The 20149-nt window shown below is 38.4% G+C and overlaps 1 protein-coding gene across 1 annotated transcript in view; it reads left to right on the top strand.

The window, feature by feature from the left end:
- The window catches only part of CNTNAP2 (contactin associated protein 2), a 1481544-nt gene that overhangs the window by 937915 nt on the left and 523480 nt on the right, over positions 1-20149 (top strand). The window lies entirely within an intron of this gene.

Consider the following 20149-nt stretch of genomic DNA (forward strand, 5'->3'; position numbering starts at 1 on the left):
AACTGCTTTATAACAAGGTGCTCTTAGTGTTTTAGTGACTAAATTTCCATGAGTAATTCAAAATGGGTCTATTTTATATAATCCCACCCCTTTGGAAGTAATACTATTGGAAGTTTCCACTGAAGGTTTAAATCTGACTTCTAGGAATATTTTTGGAGTGTTATGTGTTCCACCAGCTTCTCAGATTGTTCCAGAATGTCCATATATAATGACAGAACATCTGCTCCTTTATCCACCCCACGCACCCACATCAGCTGTATTAACTGTCTTTGACTAAGCCCCATTGTTAATGCTCCTTTAAGGAATTGTGACTGATCACTGACGCTCCTTCACTAAGCAGACAGCAAATGGGTGTTTCAAAGGTTGATGCCCATGAATGTCAACTGGATTTGCAGAAAATCACTAAGACAACACTGTCAGTCAAAAATATAGCTGTCAGTTAAAGTATGAGGTGCTTAGGGGGCTTTTTACTTACGAAAAATAATAATATGTAAATTAAAATATTTTAGCACTCTACTTTTATTTGCTATTTGTCACCTAAGAAATGACATTTAGGACAGGAAGTATTTTAGCCAAAGGACACTTTGTCTTCTATGGTAGGTACCATCTTTTCAAGCTGATTCTGGGTGTAAGCTTGTTTTACAATAATCCAGCGTTTTCCAAACTGTATATTTGACTCCGTCTTTATACCATCTGCTTATATCCTTCTTGTGTTTAATTCTTGTGGAAAATAGTGGGTCCTTTTTTACTCCAGCCTCATACATTACACTTTCTTTTCTCTTCTCCTTGAACTCGTGTGTGTTCTCCCAGTTTTCTGTCTCTGGGGGAGGCTTCAGTTCTTGCCCCTTCTGCAGCCACAGCTGCAAGAAACCTAATTGTAATCAGCAAGCTGCCTGCTGCTGAAAGCTATTAGTGCCCATGTTGTTAATGAATGACCCTGTTGAATGTGGTGATTTAAGAGGAAGAGTTATCCCTTGTCTCCCTAGGGCCTTGTTCTTAAAGGATTCCTATGCTGTTTAACTCCTCTAGCGTAAGGAGTATTAACCACTACCCACCACACTTCATATATTAGTGCATTGAATTGAAATAATGGGGAGCTTAAAACATATCACCACATTGGGTAGGAAGCTTGAAGAAACTCAGACCCCTCAGTTTAGCCTAAGGAAATTGGATAACACCACCATTTGCTCCGAAGTTATAAATACTATTTTCTCCTGGGGACTAGAGGATGAGAGGGGTACAGTTAGAATTCTTTTAGGAACTAAACACATTGGAAGTAACCTGCAAAATCAATACCAATTACTTGCAAGCAAGGGCTGAAAAATCATTGAAGCCATAGAGTGTGCACATAAGTGATGGCTTAAAACAAACAATGGCGTGGCTCAAAACTCTCATGAAACAGGAGTGAAGTAACAAAGCTCTCTTCTATTTATTTTGACATTTTTGATTTTAATTTGTATAATCCAACAATTGTTACACTTGAAAAATAGAGCAGCAGATACCTCAATATAAGAAGGATATTTTACTGACTCTCTGGCAAGACTGAGGTTTGTGTTGTCTTTCTGGTAAACATCAGGCATTCAGAGCGTGTGTGGGGATGGCTTATCTCCATACACCAGTAAACCTTTCATTCGGTACCCAGGCTTTCTGCATGCCAACGTTATGTGTTTAGTGTCTCAAGAGTCTACTTAGTAGAAATTCACTCTGAAGGGCCTTTAGAGGTTTAACTGCATAGTCTCTCCTTTATTCAAAAGACTGAAATAATGCCTTTCAAATTCCTGGAATTCTTATGCTTGTGTCTCAGATTAAACAGAAAATAGACTTTCTTCCTTTCGCATTGTCTTCCAATACTACCAGGAGCGGGCTGGGGAGGGGGGACATGTCTGTTAAGATATAGACCCAGAACCCTAACTCTCTAGGCTGGGCATGATGGAGAAGCCCCGAGAGCCTATTAAGTCTCTCCAGCTCGTTCAAGTCCATGACCCATTTGTGCATGAGTGTGGGTCGGTGGGTGGAGGGAGACACTATAGAATTTCCTCAGAGTTTGTAGCTCTGCTTACCACACAAAGGAGGCAATATGGAGATGGTGCCTATTATTAAGTCTCATGTGAGAGGGAAAAGTAGGTGTGTCTATATCACCAGCATGAATACCACAAAAAGTAACTACAGATCTCCTTGAACTACTTTTTTCCTGGACTTCACTTTTGTCCTCCCTAGGCATAGAGTGGTGTGATTCTTAACACTTGGAAGATTTGTCTCAAAACAGAAAAATACCCCCTTCTTACTAGCTTCCTTCTGTTTTTAATTGCAGCGCCTCTAATTAATATGTAGGAAATAAGAGAAGTAAATGGCTGGCCACACAGTGCCTGAAAATAAGAGCTCTTGATAATTGCTCAGGGGAGAACAGAAACAAAGGAAGTGTGTCACAGATCTGGTGGTGGCCATCCCACAGATCTGGTGGTGGCCATCCCACACTTTTCATTAAGGGAAGGCAGTCAGGGAGAAGGAAGTTTGCTTCAGGTGAGCTCAGGAAGTGTTTTGAATTAGATTAGGTTTGGGGAATTGAAGTAATTTTACAGGATGTACAAAGCACTGGTAAATTCACTTGCTGCAGATTGTACTGAAGGTGAAACGCTGCTGGAAGAGTCTAATATTTTCTCAACCTAATATTCACCTAATTTTTAATTTTTTAAAAAGGCATTAAAACTATTGGGGTTCAATAGTTATATTTACTTTTATCCTTTGAAACAAAAATAACTCTCGTTCCCATTAATGTTCAGTTGTTGAAAGAAAATCGAAAGAGGCAAACAATATATATGTTTGTCTCTGTGGGTTTATGCAGTTTATAGATATACTCAGCAGTGCCTTTGATGAGTGTTCTCTGTAGCGTGAGGTTGGTTGGTAATGGAGTATTGACCCAACAATTTATTGAGATAAGTCCTTGTGCTTCACTCAGTTGATATGTTTCATGTTATAATTGCATCTAACACTTTAATTCACAACTGAAATTAGTATAGTTGGGTAGAACTTTAAGGAAGTTTTTTTTTTTTTTTTTTTTTTTTTTTTTCGGTATGCGGGCCCCTCACTGTTGTGGCCTCCCCCGCTGCGGAGCACAGGCTCCGGACGCGCAGGCTCCGGACGCGCAGGCTCAGCGGCCATGGCTCACGGGCCCAGCCGCTCCGCGGCATATGGGATCCTCCCAGACCGGGGCACGAACCCGTATCCCCTGCATCGGCAGGCGGACTCTCAACCACTTGCGCCACCAGGGAGGCCCCAAGGAAGTTTATAATAAGGCTAAGAGATAAGGTTATTAGATATTGTAAAGGTGAGTTCTGAGAGGAGAAAATAAGGTTATTGTTACTCAGGGAAGAAACGTTCTGAAGTGTGGTAATGATAGTCTTTCATAAAATTTAAAATAAACATCATAAAGGGATATAAGATTTTTGCTGGGACATAGAAAGCAATAAAAATTGTGTGCTTAGTATGTGCAGCCACAGGCATATTATCTTAAACAAGGTTTACCATCAGCTTCAAGGAGAAAATGTATATGCAGAAAATCAGGAGATGAGATACAGCTACTCAACAAGTGGTAGGGGTAAGGGGTGCTCTGAGAGCCTGTGGGCAGCAGAGATCTCTCCTAACTGGAGAGGCAAGACAGGTTTTCTTGGGAGATGATACTGAGGGAGGTACTGAGGTGTGGTGTAACTATGAGAGAACGTCTTAAAAGGCAGAGTTTTTGCCCAGTAAAACTGAGTTTTTGACTTCAGTTCCTGGTATTTGCAGAAGAGTGGTAGCAGAACCTTGAGACCAGATTACAGGGAACAATTCGTCTTGGGCCAATGAGTTGTAGGCATTCTACCTTTAAGCCAGGAAGTGGAAAGCCATGGAAGGTTTACAAGCTGGAATATATTATAATGAATTCCACAGAGAACAGTATGGCAGTCATGTGCAGGATGGATTTAGAGAAAGACCAAAGCCAAAAAAACTAAGAAAATGTTTTTTTTTTTTTTTTTTTTTTTTTTTTGCGGTATGCGGGCCTCTCACTGTTGTGGCCTCCCCCGTTGCGGAGCACAGGCTCCGGACGCGCAGGCTCCGGACGCGCAGGCTCAGCGGCCATGGCTCACGGGCCCAGCCGCTCCGCGGCATATGGGATCCTCCCAGACCGGGGCACGAACCCGTATCCCCTGCATCGGCAGGCGGACTCTCAACCACTTGCGCCACCAGGGAGGCCCTAAGAAAATGTTTTAATAGTAATTGAAAAGAACTAATTGGACTTTCTGCCTGAAATTTCTAAAAAAAAAAATAATAAAAGGAATACAAAAGGAAACTATAAGCTCTAGTTCAACGAAGTTTTAAAATTTGTAAGTGATGCTGTAATCCTGTAATGTATCCAATTGTTAGAAATCCATCATTCTGATTCTATAATTGGAATAATTTGACATTAGTTTAACTTAAAAGATTCCCTTAAATCTCAACCAGTCAATTTGTGTGTAATTCAGAATTAACCCTTAATTTGTAGTTTACTATTCGCCAGAGAATAGAAACTAAAAAGCTATAGCCCATGCTCTGCATTTGATCCATAAACCTTTCAAGTTCAAATTTGATGACTCTAAAACAACCATTTCGTGTCTATACTTTAAGGTTTTCTTCTAATGTTTTATTAGAGATATCAATGAGACTTCAAACCCAAGTCACTGACTGATATAACCAGCAGCCTTCTTCAACAGATGGAAATCAATGGGGTGAATAGAAATTGCTTGGAATTTTTTCTGAAGTTAAAAAACAGTATAGGAAATATGTTTATAATATCCACATGGCAAAAGTAAAAGTAAACAGAACTTCCTGTTACAGTAAAGTTTAATGAATCCAGTTAATTCTTCCAACCATCATTATAGTCTTAATCAAGAAGTAAGAAAGAATATCATTAAATGGATATGTCCTTTAAGTAAATACTGAATAAATTTTAAGGGCTAAAGTCCTTGTCAGTAATAACTTCAGTAACTACTTACTATTGAAAAATATCCTGGTGCCAAATGCTTTGTTCATTTTCCCCATCCTTGGTGGGGAAATAGATGGAGCAAGGGCTTCCGAGTCAACCTGACTTCTCTCTGAATCCTGCCAAGCCCTCCATTTGGGCAATCCACTTAACCCCTATGAAAAAATCTTACCAAGTGGTTGTGTAAATTGCACATAATAAATGTAATATGTTTAGCACAGAGCCTGGCACATAGTAGGTAGTCAGTAAATATTTGTTAAATAAATGAATATTTTCACTCTAAAGAGTGAGCCACTAGATTTACTAAACAAATTTGATTGTAAAACTTCTCAAGTGTTCACTTCTTTATATTTATTGGAGGAAAGAGGAGAGAGATTTGTAAAATGATTAAATATGCTATTTACATTTGGAAATTTTTTCTCCCCAGGCTTTGGGTTGGGAGTTTGGGGATCTTAGCTGCACAGGAAAAAAAAAAATAGATAGCTTCTGTATTGCTAGCTATATTCTCACCGAGCCCAAGAAGGTGAAAAGAAAATGAATAAGAAAGAAGGAGGGGAAATTGCTGGGGAGGTTGCTGACCAGTTGTCCCCTGCCTAAGACAAGTAACCAAATGCATCCTTGGCTTAAACCCATCATTTGTTTAATTGAAGATAAAGCATATTTCTATTACTGGAGAATGAAAGGGGTGGAGAAGATTTCCTTAAAAAAAAGCACCCATTCTACTATTCTTACATTTTCTGATGTGACCTATGATTTCAAAACAAGTGATCCATACAGGGGAGGAGAATGGATGCATTGGAGGAAAAAAATTATTTCTAGACTTAGGTCATTGATGAATGAGGAGAGAGTTGAAAGAAAGAAGAGAAACGGGTGAGAGTAGTATACCTGTTTAAGATCTGAAGCTGTGATTTTGGATGAGGCACTGGAAGCACAGGTGCATTCTAGAGCCTTGCTCACTGGTTCTCATTTCCTGCAGAATCACACTCATCTCAGGGCCAGGCCACTGATGCTCAGGTTAATACAGGTTTTAGGGAGCAGGCAAAATTGGACTGAAATCCAGGTTACCATGTTTCCTAGCACAGTGGGCTGAGGCATTTCATTTAATATCTCTGAGCTTCAATTTCCTTATTTGTAAAATGAGCCTCATAGAGGGGATGTAAGGAACCGTGGATTACTGTATTCTTCCATTCTATGACATGCACAGTTCCCACTTTAATTCAGATGATTCTTAAAATCAATGCTATGTCCATTGGTGGGGGTAGAGTGCTACAAAAAATAATGGGCATGATACGATCATTGGAATCTTAATTTGATGAAACACATGAAGGTCGTAAAGGCAAAGTGTTCATCCTAACATCTGCAACGTAATAAGCAAAGAGCAAATGGTTTTGGGGGTGATGCTCAACGCTGCTGTCGCTATACTTTGCTACACCACGCACAGCAGACATCCCCCTCCTCGTAAATGCTCACTTCACAGATGCTCCAGCTCACATTAATGCCATTCAGAACACATTTTGTGAAAGAGTAATTAAAGTCTCAAAGGTCCTAGTTTCTCTCATCATCTAAAATGTCATAATTTTCTAATGTAGAAAAATAAAGTCAGGTCATGATGTGCTCGGCACTCTGCTGGGCACAAGTGTATTATTTTTTTCTAATATGACTTCAATATGATTTAATTTCCTCACTACCAGTAGCACCATATGGCAAGTTCCCCATTTTCTCTAAAAATTTATTGAGGCTTTTGTGTGTTCAAGTGACCAAACTCTCTATGTTGAATTTTTCTCAAGGTTTCTTCAGGACATCAGAATACAATGGGGATTTTTTTCAGGTGGTGCTCTACCAACTGGATATGAAATTGGATCAGCTGGAGGCAAGAACAGATGGGGCTGAGCAGCAGATGGAAAGACCCTGTTTAGGATATATGCAGAAATCACTGGCAAAATCAGTCATGCCACGGGGGTTCGTTTCAGTTCGGTTCAAGAAAATGAACTGAAGTAGACAGTTGAGTTTCTGGGAAATTAATATGGGCTCACACTTTAGAAATCGTCTTGATTAAGTATCAATAAGAAAGATGAGCTAATGATGCTGAATTAGGAGTCTTAAAATGTCATGTTTGTCAGTGACAATAGTTCTCTTTATTTGGTGCTTACTATGTGCCAGGCACTTTACATACATACCTCATTCAATTCTCACAAAAAACCCACGAGACAGACATCTTTCCCATTTTACAAATAATGAAACGGAAGCATTAAGTAAATTGATCAAGGTCACATAACTCTAGGTAACAGAGCCAGGATTGGAAGGTCAGGATTCTGACTTGAAAGCTCATACAAACCGTGACCCCTCTACTATACTGCCTTCCAGTGTTAAGTGATGTGTATGCAAGAGAAATTAGAAGAGCAAATGGTTAGTTTGCCGGAATCCCAGGTCTCTTCCACAGTAACAATTAGGATAGGCCTACGATATCCTGAATGATGCCTGGAGTACCTGCCTGAATCCTGGTGGGAAATACAGAGCAGTCACAATGATCATGTGGCTGCAAGTGAAGTAGAGGCCCACAGGGGCCACACACAGGACTATGGTGAATCACGTGGACTCCCTCCCTGTAGGAGCCCCCTAGAAACTCTCCCAGGATCCTGGAGCCACACTGATCCAGAAGTGGATCTCCATAGGAACCTTGGGCCAAAAGAGCCCCAGGTTCCCATTCAAGCCAAAACACACTATGAAGAATCTTGTTTGCATTGAAACAAATATGTGAATCTGAAGATGTGGGTGACTTGGAGTGCCCCCTTTCTTCAAAACTGTAGATAAGCCATAAAGAAGAAGAAAATCATTTCAGTCCAAATATTTACCCTGCTCTAACTTTGAAGCAAGACTAGGAAATAGAAGGGAATCATCATTAATTGATTGCCTGCTATTTTTCAGGCACTGGGCAGACCATATAATTGGTTGGAGGGAAGAAAAGATAAGGCAAAGCAACAGATGGAGACAGATCTGCCAGGCACCATGCTCTTTATGCATTATTTCATTTCATATAATGTTCTTTCATATCACCAAGTTCCTGCTGTCTTCTAAGCTATGTTTTCTGCTCAGCCAAGTATTCAAGAGATAGGTACTGGTTATGAATAAGCAGAACATAACCCCTTCTCTGAGAAGAATAGCAGAAAGGGCAAGTATATCCTCTTAAGGAACTAAATTTCTTTCTCTGACTTATTTTCCTCAAACAAAACAAGATTTTGTCATTTCTATTACCATAGCCTTGTTATTCATGCATAGAGATCACAGAAATCCTTGAGCCTTCAAGAAGGTAGAGGAATTCTTATTAAGTAAGAGAGTGAATAATCTTTTCAGATGCAACTATGCCTGTAGTATAAGGACAATAAATGTTTTGGGGGTATAAACATGAATTAAAGCTATAGGTGTTATGCATTATAGACATTAAATTAATAATTATCAGTAATTAACCTGATTGCTTTAAAACAAGGCATAAGATGATATTTTAACAGCCTATCATTATGTTTGTATTCTGAGACACTAAAACCAATTATATGCCATGAACTATCCCTTGAAAATACACACATTGAAGAAATAGAAGGTAAGATAGAATTTAATGAATTTGGGGACACATAATTTTTCATATTGTATTATCTCTGAAATTGTTATGCATCTTAGATTCGATGACATCTTACACTCACTCTCAGCCAGATGTTAGTCCCGATGTATTATAGTAGGCATTGCTTACACACTTGTGAACATCAGAACTTGCAGAATGCATGTCAGCATCTTGCAAGAAAATTCCAGAGACAATAATGGTGCACTTATTATCCTTAGGATAATGTTTTTAACAACATAATGGAAGCAAGAGTTAAAAAAAGGAGTCTAGCTCTATGTCAAATGGCCTAAGAGCCCAGCACCAAAGCATTTTAGTTGCTTAATAAATTTGTTTAAGAAGTATTGTATCACCTTATCGCTTGATGGCTTAGAGATTTATATTTAAAAGCTTGTTATGTTAAAAAATTAGCACCAAATGACTCAGTTGAAACATGATTCCAAGAGTCAGACTCAAAGTGAAGGAAGTTTTGGAAATACCTTAACCAATTTATTTTGTTTATATTTTCATTTTTTATATATATGCAAGAAATGATTTTTAAAACTAAGTCGAATCATGTCAAAAAGAGTTATCTCAAATATAAAATTTATTTTTTTAATCACATGACAAAATTCAACATCCATTCATGATAGAAACTCTCATCAAAGTTGGTATAGAGTGAGCATATCTCAACAAAATAAATGCCATTTATGACAAACCCACAGCTAACATCATACTCAACTACTCAATGGTGAAATGCTAAAAGCCTTTTCTCTAAAATCAGGAATAAGACAAGGATGCCCACTCTCCCCACTTCTATTTAATATAGTATTGGAAGTCCTAGCCACAGCAATCAGAAAAGAAAAAGAAATAAAAAGTTTTCCAAATTGGAAGGGAAGAAGTAAAACTGTCACTATTTGCAGATTAAATGATACTATACATAGAAAATGCTAAAGACTCCACCAGAAAACTATTAGAACTAACAAATAAATACAGTAAAGTTTCAGGATATAATATTAATATTAATATAAAGGTATCCATTGCTTTTCTATACACTAATAATGAACTATCAGAAAGAAAACGATTCCATTTAAAATCGCATCAAAAAGAATAAAATACCTAGGAATAAACTTAACCAAAGAGGTGAAAGACTTATACTCTGAAAATCATAAAACAATGTTGAAGGAATTTGAAAGTGATGCAAAGAAATGGAAAGATAGCCTGTACTCTTGGATTGGAAGAATTAATATTGTTAAAGTACCATACTACTCAAAGCAATTTACAGATTTAATGCAATCCCTATCAAAATGCCCATGACATTTTTCACAGAACTAGAATAAATAATCCTAAAATTTATATGGAACCACAAAAGACCCCAAATTGCCAAAGCAATCTTGAGAAAAAAGAACAAAGCTGGAGGTATCATGCTTCTTGACTTCAGTCTCTACTACAAACCTACAATAATCAAAACATCATGGTACTGGCACAAAAACAGTTACATCGATCAGCAGAACAGAATAGAGATCCTAGAAATAAACCCATGCACTTATGGTCAATTAATCTAATACAAAGGAGGCAAGAATATACAATAGAGAAAAGATACTCTTTTCAGTAAGTTGTGCTGGGAAAACTGGACAGCTACGTGTCAGATAATGAGCTTAGAATATTTCTTCACTCCATATACAAAAATAAACTCAAAATGGATTGAAGACCTAAATGTAAGACCTGCAACCATAAGACTCCTAGAAGAGAACATAGGCAGAACACCCTTTGACATAAATCATACCAACAACTTTTTGTCTCCTAAGGCAAAAGAAACAAAAACAAACAAATGGACATTATAAATCAACTATACTTCAATAAAACAAACAAACAAATGGGACCTAATTAAACTTAAAAGCTTTTATACAGCAAAGGAAACCATCCACAAAACAAAACAAAAAAATTTACTGAATGGGAGAAAATATTTTCAAATTATATGACTGATAAGGGGTTAATATCCAAAGTATATAAACAGCTCATACAACTCAACATCAAAAAAACAAATAACCTGATTAAAAATGGGCAGAATGGGAATTCCCTGGCGGTCCAGTGGTTAGAACTCAGCGCTTTCACTGCCATGGGCCCAGGTTCAATCCCTGGTCAGGGAGCTAAGATCTCACAAGCTGCTCAGTGTGGCAAAAAAAAAAAAGGGGGGGGGGGGAGGGGGGCAGAGACCTGAATAGACATTTCTCCAAAGAAGACATAGACATGGCCAACAAGCACATGAAAAGATGCTCAACATCATTAATTATCAGAGAAATGCAAATTAAAACCACAATGAGATGTCACCTCACACCTGTCAGAATGACTGTCATCAAAAAGACTACAAATAACAAATGTTGGCAAGGGTGTGGAGAAAAGGAACCCTCATACGCTGTTGGTGGGAATATAAACTGGTGTAGCCACTGTGGAAAACAATACAGAGGTTCCTCAAAAAAATAGAAATTGAACTACTATATGACCCAGTATGTTCCATTCCTGGGTATAAATCTGAAAAAATGAAAACACTAATTTGAAAAGATACATGTACCCCAGTGTTCATAGCAGCATTATTTACAATAGCCAAGGTATGGAAGCAACCTAAGTGTCCATCAAGAGATGAATGGATAAAGAAGATATGTTATAACTATACAATGAAATACTATTCAGCAGTAAAAAGAATGAAATTCTGCCACGTGCAACAATGTGGATGACCTAGAGAATATTATGCTTAGTGAAATAAGTCAGGGAAAGACAAATACTCTATGTTATCACTTATATGTGGAATCTAAAAAATGAAGACAAACAAATGAATATAACAAAACAGAAACAAACTCACAGATATAGAAAACAAACTAGTGGTGACCAGTGGAGAGAGGGTTGGTGGAGGAGCAACATAAGGGTATGGGATTAAGAGACACAAACTGCTATTTATAAAATAAATGAGTAACAACATATATATTGTACAACACAAAGAAATATAGCCATTATTTTGCAATAACTTTAAATGGAGTACAACCTATAAAAATATGTAATCACTATGTTGTATACCCCAAACTAATAATAATATTATAAATCAACTATACTTCAATAAAAAATAAATAATAATAAAATAAAATGTATTTTTTCAATAAGTATAGTTTTCAAATTTTTCAATAAGTTTCTTCAATATATAACATTTTCAAGTGATAGAATATATTGAGTCAGTTTATTTGGCAGTGTTTTTTCTTGTTTTTTTATAAAACAATTATAATTGCTGACATCATAGATATAATGAAATATGCTATATAAAAGGATGCAGGAACATTAGGAGATGTCTATAAATCCAGAGATGTATGATACAGTAGAAATCAGTGCCAGCCTGGAAGTTGGGAGATAGGGATTCTTGGTTTGGTTCTATAATTAAGTGGCTGAGTGACCTTGAGCAAGTCACTTAGTCTTTCTGGACCTCATCTGTGAAACAAGGAGCTGTGCTAGGTGATTCCTGGGCACTGAGAAGAGAATGGACATGAGGAGACAGCTGAATCAGTCAGGAAAGTAGAACCTACTCTAGATATTCCAAGAAGTAAGGGACATAACGTAGAGCATTAAATGCTTACTCAGGTGATGGAAAGGCTGAAATAACCAAGATCAAGGAGACCACTGCTGTCTCTTAGCTTCTTCACTGGCTACCAATGCATTAGACTCTGCTTCTCACCACCCAGGTCAGGAATTACAGGAAACTTCCACCAGTGGTCACAGCCGCCTACGGCACCCGTAAGAGTACTTCTAGAGGCTACGACAAAACCTTGGATGTCCCAACGCCCACACATCTACAGACCACTGCCCACACATGTACTTCTTTGCCACTGTCCAAATCTCGAACAGGGGCTTCTCACTGGTAGACTCTGAAAGGGCACTCTGTTGACAGGGGATTTTGGAAAATGTGTTCCCAGGCTGCCAGTCCTAGTGCTGTGGGGAGAGCACTGAAGGAGGGGGGAAGGTGCTGAGTGCCACAGACACATATCTGACACCCTGGCTAGAGAACTAAGGGGGTGCGATGGCAATGCAGTTGATCGAGAAGTAAGAGAAGGCGTGAGGACGCATTCAGGAGTCACAGATGGGAAGGTCCGCGTCAGAAAGACACTTCAAAGGAAGAACTGAAAGATTAGATAGGATTTTTTCCTTTCACACTAGCAAGTCAATATAATCTATAAATCAGGTTTCTTTGGCTCTTCTGCTGACTATCATGTTCTTTTTCTCTGACTTTCCTGTAACTGGAACAGTATGCCTGCCCCCTCATAGTGCAAGAATAATCATTTGCTGGCAGAAGCTCCGTGAATCAGCCTTTGCACTGAACATGTTATAATGTTTGGGAACCCAGCTAAATTTTTCCATAACTGCTTTGAAAGTGATTTCCATTTACAGCTAGGTGGAACAAATTCCTGCTGCTGGCTAAATCTTCTTTTTCTTTTCCTATGAACAGAGTCTCATAAAAAGGAATATTGCTCTTTTGTACTGTTTCTGTGATGCATTTTCTGTTGGAGTCCATGGAGGAAGCTATCTAAAAATGCATTGAGTGTTGTAAAAATATCCTCTTAATTCTACCAGAATTCAGCCTTTTAATAGTTGTCTTTCTTCCCCCTTTATGTCTCTTTTTCAATTATTTCTTTCCCTTGGGTACACTGCCAGATTAATGTTTCTGGGTTTTTCATAGACACCTACAATGACTGAAAGGATCCATCTCCCACCTTTAAAATCCTCATTACACCCCAGCAGAGTTTTCTGACTGTAAGAACTCAAACTCCAGATACAGGGAGAGAGAATCGCTTTCAGTAGGAAACCTAACATTACCAGTAGTTGGAATTCTAACTATTTTTTGTGATACATAAATATAATAAGCATCCCTTATAGCCAGTTTTTGGTCTGTACCTAAGTTATGTATGGCAGACCTCCGCTGACAAAAATGCTGCTGTTGATTTAGTAAATGCTGTCGATTTAGCTTATCTCAACATTTCAGTGTTGTTATGTGTATTTTAAGCTGTACAAAGGTGCTTCTTTTCTTTATAATTCAGCTGAATCAGAAACTTTTCTCTCTGCTTGCTCACACCTTCTTCTAACTTTTGAACTGCAGTGCCAAACTAACTTCGCCTAGGGACTGATTCTCTGCTATAAACGAGAAGAGACTTGCCTCAGCTTCCAAAGTATCACTGCTTCATTATCCAGTGAAATACTCCCCTATAAAAACGTTAGTCTCTGTGCAAGGATTTGGTGAGCCACAGGCTAGAGCTGACCAGCTGAGACATGGAGTAGGGCTCCAGCTCTTGATGCATAGGTCAGGGAGGACCCCACCAACCTCCCTATTGACCAAGAGAAGAAAGATGCACGTATTTTAAAGCAGGACGACCAGAGGCCAAAAAGTCAGCATGGGCAAGAAAAAGTGAGCAGAACCATGAATAGAGTCATGAAGTTATAGATCCATAGGAGAAATGTATAGAGGTGTATGTATATATATACATATATATATATCAAGAGATTGGGGAAGATGAGACTCTCAAGAATTAAGTGTCACACAGCAGATAGTGGCCCAACCAGGATGAGACCCACATCCAGTACAGTCTAATGCTTGCCTCTGTAGCAGCTATTGTCTTTAGTGGCATTAAAGTGATGAGAATTGACATGAAGACTCTAAGAAGTAAAACAGCAGCAACTCACAAGTCCAGTAACTGGTTTAAAATAACCATTATTTTAGTAGCTTGAACTGTGTCTCCGCCAAAAAGATATGTCCAAGTCCTAAAGCCCAGTTCCTATGAATGTGACCTTATTTGGAAATAGGGTCTTTGCAGATGGAATGAAGTTAAGGATCTTGGGTTGAGATCATCCTGGATTTATAGTCTGCCCTAAATCCAATGACTGGTGTCCTTATAGGATAAAGGAGAGGGGGATTTGACAGAGACACAGAGAAGAAGGCCACAGGAAGACCCAGGAGCACAGGGAGGCAGGGATTGAGGTTATGCTGCCATGGGCCAAGGATTGTCAGGAGCCATTAGAAGTTGGAAGAGGCAAGGAACATTTTCCCCTACAGCCTGCAGGGGGAGCACTGCCCTCCTACCACCTTTGGCTTCTGATTCCTAGCCTCCAGAGCTGTGAGAGAATGCACTTCTGCTGTAAGCCACCAAGTTTGCAGTGATTTGTTATAGTAGCCCAAGGAAAGTGATAAAATTATGAATGTTTCCAATCTGAAAAGCAATCTAGGAAGAAGGTTTAGTATTTCCAATAGTTATTTTTTGTTAATTTTAATAAAGTATACCTCAAATGACATTACTTTTAACTTTTGTATTAGGAGTGCCTATACACATAAGGGCTCCCCTAACTGTTTCCAGCCTAAAGTCCTAAACATTGAACATTGACCTAAAAGGCCCTGCCCACCTCCCCAGCCCCATTCCCTCCCACCTTCCCTTCTCCTGGTGTTTCAGGAATATGGTCTTCTCTCAGTCCTCACGCATGCAGGGTCTGCTCCCATCTCAGGCTTTGCTGTGTGCAGCTCTTCTGGCGGTCACACCCCTTCCCCAGCCCGCACCTCCTTCCCCAGTCTGAAATCAGCTCCAGAAGTGTCACTGTCTGCAAACCCCTACTGACTCTTCAAAATAGACCAGCCATACTCTCCCCTGCACGTTACAAGGTCTCCTAACACCTTTCCCTCCCGTAGTAATCATCACTGTTGGTGACTCCCCACTGATGGCAGCGGTGCTACATTGTGAGTCTTTCTCACCAGCCCACAGCTCCATGAGGGCAGGCACAGGGCTGTTTGCTTAATATTATATTCCGGCACCAGTGTGGTGGATGACATATAACAGGCCACTGTAAATATTTGGTAAATAAATGAGTGGTAATGTTTAGCCTTGGATGAAGCTGTGGTCCATTATTTACACTTCAAGCTGTTCATTTTCACACTTACAGCTATCCTATTCTCAAAATATAAAATGGAAACTGTAGGAAAAGGAGTACATAGTCATAAACCCCAAATTAATGTATTCTTAATGATGTCTTAATTTTCCCCTGTGAATTTCTACGTAGGTGAAGTCTGCTCTGTCCCAAAGGCATTTTATAAATAAGTAAACATAACTATAGGGGCTCAAAGCAGTTATAGTCATTTCGCCTTGCTGTTGACTTTCTTGGAAACACCAGCTTGCCCTGATTATCTTTATTCATTTGTGGGGCTTCCCTGGTGGCGCAGTGGTTGAGAGTCTGCCTGCCGATGCAGGGGACACGGGTTCGTGCCCCGATCCCGGAAGATCCCACATGCCGCGGAGCGGCTGGGCCCGCGAGCCATGGCCGCGGAGCCTGTGTGTCCGGAGCCTGTGCTCCGCAACGGGAGAGGCCACAGCAGTGAGAGGCCCGCGTACAGCAAAAAAAAAAAAAAAAAAAATTGCAGCAAGAACGTTTGAAATCTTGTTATAAAGCAGAAACTAACACACCACTGTAAAGCATTTATACTCCAATAAAGATGTTAAAAAGAAAAAAGAATGGTTGAAATCATCTGAAATTTTGAAGAATACAAAAAAGGAATTCATACATAAATAGGAGGTATAAGTGGATTTTTTATGTGTTGATAAATTATGCATTTTCAAGTATTTGGCTTCAGTGACATATAAAAGAAATCCTTACTAATCCAGATAATGGTGTATGCTCTCTTTTAAAAATCATCAATGTTAATATCATTAAAACATCACACATTTAACAAAACAGTTTAATTCATAAATCAAGCCGTAATTCAGAAATTAAAAACTATAAAACATAGCTCACATGGATCAAACTTACCATTAATTCTTTATTATTACTAGAAAAACCCATACACACACACAGAGTTTTTTTTCACTTCACATATGCCACACACTGTGCTTGGTGTTTTAAATGCATAGCTCATTTGCTCTTCACAACCACAGAGGTAGATATATGATTATTCCCATTTTACTGATAAGGATGTTAACATCCAGGTGAAATAGTTTACCAAAGGTCATACAGCTAGAAAGTGGCAGTCCTGTAATTAGGGGAGAGCATTTTCCCTATATAATTTATGAAGAACAAAAGAAACATAAGCAATTAGTCACTAATGGATTTCGAATAAAATTTTGATAAAGACAGTTTTGATAGACAACTTGTTATAGATACATAAGATAGTACAGCTAGTTTTCAGATGGAAGGAGGGCAATCTGGATGATAACACAGAATGCTGTATTTATTTCCACATATCTATATTAATAATAGTGTTACTTTTAATTTAATAGTGGCAGTAAGTACACTCAGCTCTGAGAGCAAGGGGAAGAGAATAGTTTTAGCAACTTTAAGATAATTTTAAATTTATACTTAAATATTTCAGTTCCAGTTTCAGTTCTTTTTCTGCTGAAAATTTGGCCTGTCTGGATTCTAAAAGGCATTTGGGCTTCAAACTGTGTTTAATGGTAAGAAAACACAACTGAGTATTTAATTTCCTGGAATGTTTCCAAATTATAGAAACAGAAAGCTTAAGTACCAGGGAACAAAAATTCACAGATTTTAAGGATTCATGATTCATACATAAAACCCTAACCCTTTAAGTAAATAACTGTGTTGTTGCCAGTTTGGAGGAAGTTTTAATTTTTTTTATATTTAAAAATAATGTGATCAGAGTCAAAGAGGCCTTATCTCCATGTTGGAGATTGTGAGTCACATCAGTCATGTCAGACTCCAGCTAAACCTTCTGAAAAGTATGTTAAATCAGGATGATAATGGTTCAGTAAAATTTCTCCTCGAAGTATAGTAAATGTGATTAATATATCACTGAGACTCTACTGGAAGAATGGCATGAAACAGCAACATTCTGTTGCTATTTTATAACTTGCATTTTTGTAAAGTGACCATTAGCATAATACAGTCACATCAGTATGACAGTCCGCACAAATGAAATATCTCAAAGCCAGTATTACATTTTCATCAAGTAAATGACCATGTGTTTCAATAAACACAATTATGAATGTTAATATACCAACAGATTGAGTAACTTGATTTTTCAGCATGGGTGTTTATAAGGGGAAACAAATTAATCATCTTTGAGGTAACACTTAGGAATTTAAACTTTTAAAGGACGTAATCTGTTTCACCCCAACTGTTCTTTGCTAAACTGGAATCAAGATTGTGTTTCTGTGTTCCTTTGGGATAGGGATTGGCAAACTTTTTCTAAAAGGGTCAGATAGTAGTACCTAGGCTTTGCCAGCCATAACTCTTTGTGGTGTCTGCTAAACTCCGTCATTGTAGGTGCAAGTAGCCACAGATAACACATAAAGGAATGAGTATGGCTGTTTTCCAATAAAAAGAAAAAAAAAAGATTGTGTTTTCTGACTGTCCCCTTCTGAGATTGTCTTGAGATTAAGTAAATAGCCCATGCAGCAGCATTATCATCATAGGGCCAGAGAATTTGAAGTGAATCGTAATCTTTGTTTTGATAAGGATCCACAGGTGCCTAGTTGCACAATAGAAACATCCAAGGAAATCTGCTTTTCCTGCCTGTGCCAGCAACACGGGCCATTCCTGAGCGAGCTGCTCTCTACCCTCGCGCACCTGCACTCTTTAGACCCTCATCCCCCCCACTTCTACCATGAGGTCATATTCACTGTCAAGAAGGCAAGCGAGATGTGTGCCGTCACTTTCACTCGAGTCCCTTTTAGCTCTAGGCACGCACTTGGCATTGGAATGGATGTGCAGGTGACACAGACGCAAACAAAAAACAGAAGACTCAACTGTAATACAGCTTTCAGAATCAAACTGACAGGCTGCTTCAGCCTGCAATAATAACTTAATGATTACGTACCACTGGGGAAGAGATTTTGCTGGAAAGAGGCAGCATTTTAAACTGTTCAAGATTAACCCTTATGTAAGCACAAAGAAATATTTCTATTTTCACTTTTTAACAAAAATACTTAAAAAATAATAGATTTCTCTGACTTTTTTAAGAGACTGTGCTGAGAACAGATTAACCTTTTCCTGAAAACATATCTTTAACATTAAAATGATCAGTCGCTATATTCCTTGGTTGTAGCATAGCTGCAAATGTAGATAGTATGAGAACTACTTATCCTGGTGTGGGTCCCAAAATATAGTTTCTTGAAATAGTCCACATCATGATCATAATTTTTAGTCTTTTCGTCTTTTAGTCTTTTCAGTTCGCCTTTTTGCTAATTCCATGAACTCCAGTGTGAAGAGATATATACACAAGCCCGTGGTCTTTAGGTTAGTATCACACAGCTGAACTTTTTGTTGCATTAATTGGTGAATTAATTAATTAATATAACAGAGTGGAGCTCTCCACAGGAGCATCTCCACACTTGCCATCAGTTGTCTGAATTCTATCCCCAAGACCTAAACTTTTATCCATCACACTAGTAACTGGAATCTTCTTACCAGGATCTGTCTACTCTTCCCATTTGCAAACTAAAATTATGGAGGAGGTGTGAATGAGAAATTCTCTGTACCACTTCAAAAGTTTGTTAGGATGTTTTGAAAAGTTACAACTCAATCTGTGAGTGATATAGCACCATCGCTAGGTGGGAAAAAAACATATAGTTACACTTCTTTCTCTAAGCTCCTTCTTAATATTGACTCTTAACAAAGTTTCAGATACTTTAAATTTTTAATCTGCTAATGTTGAGATTGAGTAGCCTATATAGTGGCTTTCTTATGGATCCCTTTTTTTTTTTTTTGGCTGAGACTTTCTATTTTTCATTGATTTCAAGCATGTTTGTAATTGCTCATTGAAGCATCTTTAGAACAGCCACTTTAAAATCTTTACTGGATAACTCTTACCATTTCTGTCATCTCAGCGTTGGCATCTACTGATATTCTTTTTTTTTCTTCAGTTTGAGATCTTCTTAGTTCATGGTATGATGAGCCATTTTTTACTGAAATGTAGACATTTTGGTAATTACGAGACTATGGATTTGCTGCTGTCATTTTTCTATGCTTTTATTTTTCCTTTCCTCCTGCCCCCACCCCTTTAAACTGAAGCTCAAGTAGGACTAGGGGAAATTTAAAAGTTGGCTCACAGATAGAGCATGTGTCACATTTTAATTCTCCAAGGAGAAGGGACTTGTCATTAAAGTGCCTTTCAGTAGTGAGGCTGAGATCCGCCCCCCTTTGCTTCCATTCATTGTCTCCCAATGTCACCTATTTTCTGAAGTACCAAAGCAGCTCCACCAGTTTCCAGACTGTCATTCTCCGATAATATGCAACCATAATTCACTAGTGAAGATTAATTGGGGAGAATGCGAGTCTGAATTTAGGAATCACCAAAGTACTATTTTGAAAGAAATGCAGGTTTATTGACTTCAATTGTAAGCTTAATTCAAAAACACAGCCAGAACTAAGGATATGTCTTAGAGGGCCTATTTTAAAGAAGAGAGCTGACCCATTTGTACATTCGCAGAAAGTAATGTGCTTTAAATCCTTAAAAATAGCTTGTTTTCTTGAGTAGATTAACTACTGCTTTTAAAACCCTGTTTATTTATTCTGTTAGCAAAGCTCAAATAAAT

This window comes from Mesoplodon densirostris, chromosome 9 (genome assembly GCF_025265405.1).
Source record: "Mesoplodon densirostris isolate mMesDen1 chromosome 9, mMesDen1 primary haplotype, whole genome shotgun sequence".
In the NCBI taxonomy this organism is placed as follows: Eukaryota; Metazoa; Chordata; class Mammalia; order Artiodactyla; family Ziphiidae; genus Mesoplodon; species Mesoplodon densirostris.